The sequence below is a fragment of the Elephantulus edwardii genome, unplaced genomic scaffold, assembly GCF_000299155.1.
Source record: "Elephantulus edwardii isolate Elephantulus edwardi_28Jun2011 unplaced genomic scaffold, EleEdw1.0 scaffold00174, whole genome shotgun sequence".
Lineage (NCBI taxonomy): Eukaryota > Metazoa > Chordata > Mammalia > Macroscelidea > Macroscelididae > Elephantulus > Elephantulus edwardii.
This window is the reverse complement of record NW_006399924.1, coordinates 5053173-5059616: the sequence shown is the minus strand read 5'-3', so window position 1 is coordinate 5059616 and position 6444 is coordinate 5053173.

Sequence of the window (6444 nt, the reverse complement as noted above, 5' to 3'; positions counted from 1 at the left end):
GTCCAGGTTTTTCCTTAATGAAGCTTAGAGCTCCCTTCTTTAAAAGTTGTTAGGTGCTGTTGTGTTGAATATGACTCACAGCAACCATATGAACAGTTAACCTGAACTCTGCCCTATCCTGTGCCATCCTCCTCATCTCTGACACACTAAAGCCCACTGCTGAAGTCACTGTGTCAATCTATCTCACGGGAATCTTCCTTTCTTTTGCTGACCCTCCATCTTTCCAAGCATATATCCCTTTCCAAGGAATAGCCTCACCTAGCTGCATGTCCAAAGAATGAAAGAGCTTCATTATCTTTGCTTCCAAGGAGCATTCTGGCTGCACTTTTCCCAAGACACGGGGCTCACCAATACTCTTCTCCAGTACTACAACTCAAAGGCATCAATTCTTCCTCTGTTATCCTTATTCATTGTCCTCTGGTGCATGGCAAGTGATTGAGAAGACCATGGCTTGAAACAGGCATACATTAGTCTTCAAATGAGTCTGCTGTCAAATTAGTCTTCTGTGAGCTGGCTCTAGTGACCTCTTTGCATATTCCATTTAAAATGCTCAGAGATCATCTCAGCAGACGTTGGGTTCACCCTCCTAGTGGGAGAATACACAATCTGGAATTCAATCCATCTCATGTGCATGGCATTGGTGACATCAAGAGTGAACCATTAGTCCAACAGGAAGATCATAAACCTGAAGCCGTCACTGCCAGGCTAAGGCAACACAAAATAGTGGCAAAGCCAGTCATCGATTTATACAAGCGCCGAGGTATGCTCCATCAGTTTTCTGAGATGGAGACTAACAATATCCGGCCCTATGTCCACTGCTCTTTAGAATTTTGAAGCAATAACTGACAGCCGACTTGCCCAGTGCAAAACGTCTTCTGACTTCCTGACTGCTGGTACCACGTGTGTTGATTGCTAGTCCAAGCAAGATGAAATCATTGAAGATATCAATCCTTTCTCCATCTATCATTAATGGTGGCTGTCTTTCACTGGAGTGAGAGAAAATGTCTTTTCCATTTTTCTTCATGTACATGGATTCCCAGATGCAGCTTGGCTTCAGTCTGAATCTGGCCCCTCCTGAGAGAGCACAGGATGGAGCACGGGCTCTGAGAGTTATGCTAGCATGTCCCTGTTGGGGCAGCCAGTGGCAGTTCTGCGCTTCCTGCTCTGCGGGGTCCCTCAGTGCTGAGGAGAAACTGAGCCAGGCAGTGCGAAATAGCCTAGAAGAGCTGTTTCTCTTCAGGCGTGAAACCTGGGGCAGTCTTTGTGGCGGAAGGGTTAAGTTCGCTCTGTAGCGCCCACTTCTGCTTGCACACAGTGCCCAGTGAGTACTCTGCAACCAGTACTTAAGACGTGCAAGCAGTTGTTTGCTTTTAGTTGCTGATTTAAAAAGATTAAGCAGCTAGCAAGTTGATTGAACATTAGCAATCTTGGCAGGATAAAAAAAGTATTTAAACCAAGTCTCACAAGATTGGTAGTCAATAAAAGCAGTGCCCACCTGGCGGGTCACTCACCTGTCTCCCTTTCTACTGACATGACAGCATGCTGTAAGGTTTGACTTCACCCCTGTCCTTTCTGGGGGTCCTTTCCCTCTCTTTCCTCTTCCTTCCCCCCACCGCCCCCGACTTTAACTCTTTTGCATGACCCACCTTTCACTAGCTATGCCTCTGTCTTAGTGCCTTCATAAAACTTTTTCACTTGTTTTGCTATAAAACAAAAACAAACCACCACCTGTTTAAGTCTATGGATGGGTCTCTTCAATAGCTAGATAAAGTGCTCACTCAGGCTCCCCTCTGAATCTTATATCTTCTGTTTCATAGTACAGAAATATTTTCATTTGTATTATTAGTGGACTTCTTAATTTTAGAGAAACTTTCAGTACAGATACTGTGAGCTTACATGGAAAACATAATTACAGTGTATTTTTTCCTACATAATTGTGACCAATACATTTGTATTTGTGATGAATCTATGTTTGTTTGTATTCATATTCATGTGATTAACTTTTAAAAGTGTAGTGATGCGGTTAGTATTATGCTCTGATTCAGGAGTTTGGCATTAATCTTAAACTGGAATATACTTATTTTGCTCATTGTCCCATCATCTTTTTTATTTGTTTAAAAAAATTTTTTAAATGTATCACTAATGTAATATAATCAGGAGTGGCATCCACTTCCTAAATAACATGCCTCTGGAAACTCTATGAACTTTGATAAAAGTCGATAGGTATAGAAAGGCTTCAGGCCTTTTGTTCATAGGGTCGCAATGAGTCGTGTTTGACTTGCTGGCAATCATCAACAACAACTGTGTAAGTTTACATAGAACCAATTGGCTAGGGTTGACATTAGTCAATTAGAAGGGAGAGAGGAAGCGGGGATGGGAAAGGGGTGCAGGTGTGTGTGTGTGTGTGTGTGTGTGTGTGTGTGTGTGTGTGTGATGTAGGTGAGAGTATCTAGGGATGTGTGTCAGATTGGACAAGGGGTGTGTGTCTCTGGATCTCTTAGCTTCAGTGACGACAACTCTCCCAGACCGGGTTTCACAGAAGCTGCGGTCTCACTGCTCAGTCACTGACTCTTCTTCCTGCCTCCTGGACAGTGAGTCCCTGAGTTCTACTCCCTGTAAAGCTGTGTTCAGGAGAGGATAGGGGTGAGATTCTACTCCTCTTCCCTGCACCCCTGACAAGAGGTGGGCCAAGGAGAGTATCGCCCTGCGCTTGGTGAGCCAGGCCAAAGTTGAGGTCAAAGCCAATGGGTGGAGCTGGTCACAGCCCCCAGGCTGGGGGCTTCTTCCCCATCTTCCCCACTCTGCCAAGCCTTCTCTGTTCTCCCAAACACAAGTGTCACGACTCCTTTGGGGTAGTTATGTAGTGGTTTAAGTGCTCTACTATTAACTGAAAGGTTGGTGGTTCTAACTCCCTCTTCCTGAGAAAGATGTGTCCATCTACTTTCATAAAGATCTGTGGCCTTGGAAACTATGAAGAATTTCCACTCTGTCTTACAGTGTCACTATGAGTCAGGGTCATAAGCCATAAGGCAATGGCTTTGGTGTTGTTTTGCTTTATATCAGTTAGGAGACCTGGTGGCATAGTAGGCTAAAAACAAACCAAACTCTCTAGTGACTGTAAGAAAAAAGATGAGTTTCCTCTCATAAAGGTTTGTGGTTGTTTTGTACTGTTGAGTTGGAACCGACTCACAGCTGACCCTTCAGTGGATTTTCTGAGGCAGCAAATCTCACGTGAGGATATTTGCTCATCTTTCTTCCTTGTAGCAGCTGGCGATTCAAACCACCTGAGCAACTCCTTACCCCAGCCACCACCAGAGCCCCCTAATTAAGATTTACCACTTTGGCCCATGTTATGAAGATGGCACTGAAAATGGAGAAGGAAGTCCAGCCCCTCCCTAAACTAAAGCTGAAGGAAAAGCATTAAAGGCCAAGAAGATAGTCCTGAAGGGCATCCAGAGCTACAGGAAAGGAAGATCCAAACATCACCCACCTTCTTGCCCAAGATAGCTAACACTCCAAAGGCAGCCCATATAACCCCTGGAAGAGCGCCCCCAGGAGAAACAAACTTGACCACAATGCCATAGTCAAGTTTCCCCTGACCGCTAAGTCAGCCATGGACATACATTTGTGTTTTTGTGGATGTCAAGGCCAACAAGCACTGGATCAAACAAGCTGTGAAGATGTTCTATGACATTAATGTGGTCAACATCTTGATAGAGAAGGCCTAATAGAAGAAAGCCTATGTTCCCCTTACTCTTGACTGTGATGCTTTGAATGCTACCAACAAAACTAGGATCATGGCCTTCAGTCATGGGAACTGTTGGCCCCGTTTTTCACACTCTCTGTTCTATATCATTCCTGGAAGTCTGTCTCATTAGTAATAATGATAAAATTATTTAATTCTTTGGGACCCTCAGTCTGCAACATTCTGGCTCCCGAACTTGGGACAAGGTGGTGGGTTTTTCTTTGGATAAGGTAGTGGTTTCTCTTTCTTTCTCTTTTTCGAGCAGACACCAGGAACCGGAAGGGAATTCACTCAGGGTAAGTGAAACTTTCGGGAAAATTAAAAACAGGGTCATGAGAGAATCTTCACTCCTTGGAAATTAAGGATAGAATTAGAAAAAATTTTATGAGGATTCTCTCACCCTTTAAAGGGCAAATGTAAGGTAAGAAAAATACTTCATGGGGGCTATACCCCACCCTCTGAAAATGTATTAAAAATTTCAGAGGTAGAATTGATAAGAGTCATGGGGGATGCCCCATCCTCTGAAGCTCAATATATTTCTCTCGTAAAGAATTACTTAAGAGCTCAGGGGTAAAAATAAGAGAAAACTCATTTTTGCAGTTGTTTCAGTATGTATAGTGACATTACGGGTTAAAGCCAGTAGGTAGAGCATAGTCAAATTTTAAAACTTGGTATAATGTTATGAGAGATTTACAAATAGCACATAAAGAACAAATTCCTATTGAATTTTAGCCAGTATGGACTTCAATAAGAATAGTAACTGTTTGTGTTGATTGTTTTGTTTGTTTAAGTTTGTTATTATTGTTTGTTGTCTTATTAGGTTTAATGTTATAATAGTACTTGGAGCTCATAAATTTGATAATTTCAGTGAAATATGAAAAGTAAGAGAATGAAGCTAACTTAAGAGAAAAAATCTTGATTTGGAAGATGAAGTAAGCAAAGAATAAGTTATAAAGATTGATAAATAAATTTAAAAACTTCAGCTGAAAAAATTTTAATATGGATAAAAATCTCTGAATTAGTAAAAACTTTTTAAAAATAGACTGCATTTGAAAGATGGCTAGTTTTTCTTTATTTTTGGTAGTCTGGAATGCCAACAATAAAGAGACAACCAGTTTTTCACAGCTGCATAGATAGATGAACTAGAAGTTTAGAAGCAGATAAAAGAGAAAATGCAACTTAGTTCTCAGAGTAGATATAAAGAGAAAAGTTATACCCTCTATTGACTACCTGTAAAATCCAAAAGGTTAGACTTTCTTAAGTGCTAAGAAACAAAGCTGTTTAAAAAAGAACTTTAAATTTGTCCCAAACTTAATGTTACAATTGTGGAAATTAGGATTTTTGAAAAGATACTGTCAGAAAGAAAGAAGGAAGAGTAAAAAATCCAGGTTTTCAGGGCTTTGTAGAAAATGTGGAAAAGGATATCATTGGACTAATGAATGTAGATCTTTATTCTATAAACAAGGTGTTAAGACTGGGTCGGGAAATTTCAGAGGGGGCCTGTCAGCTCAGGGCCCCACAACAAACAATGCTAGCTGCCAGCAGTATCTCACTGTGATCGAAGACAGTATGTCTCGGACTTATTTCATGCCACCTCGGGAAGCACAGCATCAAATATAGCTCTTACTGACAATATTACTCTTTTACCAGAATTGGGAGTTTATATTTTTGGACCAATTCCAAAAAATTGTGTTGGATTAATTATTGAAAGAAGTAGTTTAACTACACAGCCTCAGAATCTACAAAAAGGTCAAAGAATCGCTCAGTTATTGTTGCTACCATATATTAAGCAAAAGGCTGCTCCTATAAAGAGACAAGGAGGTTTGGGCAGTACAGGATCAAATATATATTGGAATACCATTATTAATAATGGAAGACCACAAATGATTGTCACAATCGAAGGGCATAAATTATTAGGCTTGGTTGATACTGGGGATGACATTTCAATTGTGGCTACTCATCATTGGCCCCCAGAACTAGCATTAAAAGATGTGTCTATTACTTTTACTGGAATTGGTACTATGGACAGTGAACATGTTTTAGAATGTGAAGGACCAGAAGGTCAAAAGGGTAAATTACAATCTTTTGTACCTGATATTGCCATTACTTTATGAGGCTGAAATTTATTATCTCAATGGGGAGCTACATTACAAATTCCGACAATTTCAACTCCAGCAAAAAAATATGACGCTAAGTATGAATTATATTCCACGAAAAGGTTTAGGGAAAAGGAAACAAGGAGTTGCTAGTTGTCAAGAACCTAAATTTAATCAATCACAGAAAGGATTAGGATATCCAAATGTATAATGAGGGCCACTATTCCTCATGCTCTCCCGTTAACTTGGCTAAGAGAAAAAACCAATTTGGGTGGGGCGGTGGCCACTTACTAGAGAGAAATTAGAAGTTTTAACAATATTTAGCAGTTGTTGTTGTTGTTATGTGCCGTCGAGTCATTTGCGACTCATAGCGACCCTGTGCACAACAGCCCTAAACCCTGCCCTATCCTGCGCCAACCACACTACCTCTGACACACCCATCCTGATAACCCCAGTCACTGAATCAATCCACCTCATAGATGGTCTTCCCCTCCTGCAGTGTCCCTCCATCCTCCCAAGCATGATGTCCCTCTCCAAGGACCCGTCCCTCCTGGCAACATGTCCAAAGTATGTCAGATGAAGCCCCAGAATCCTTGCCTCCAA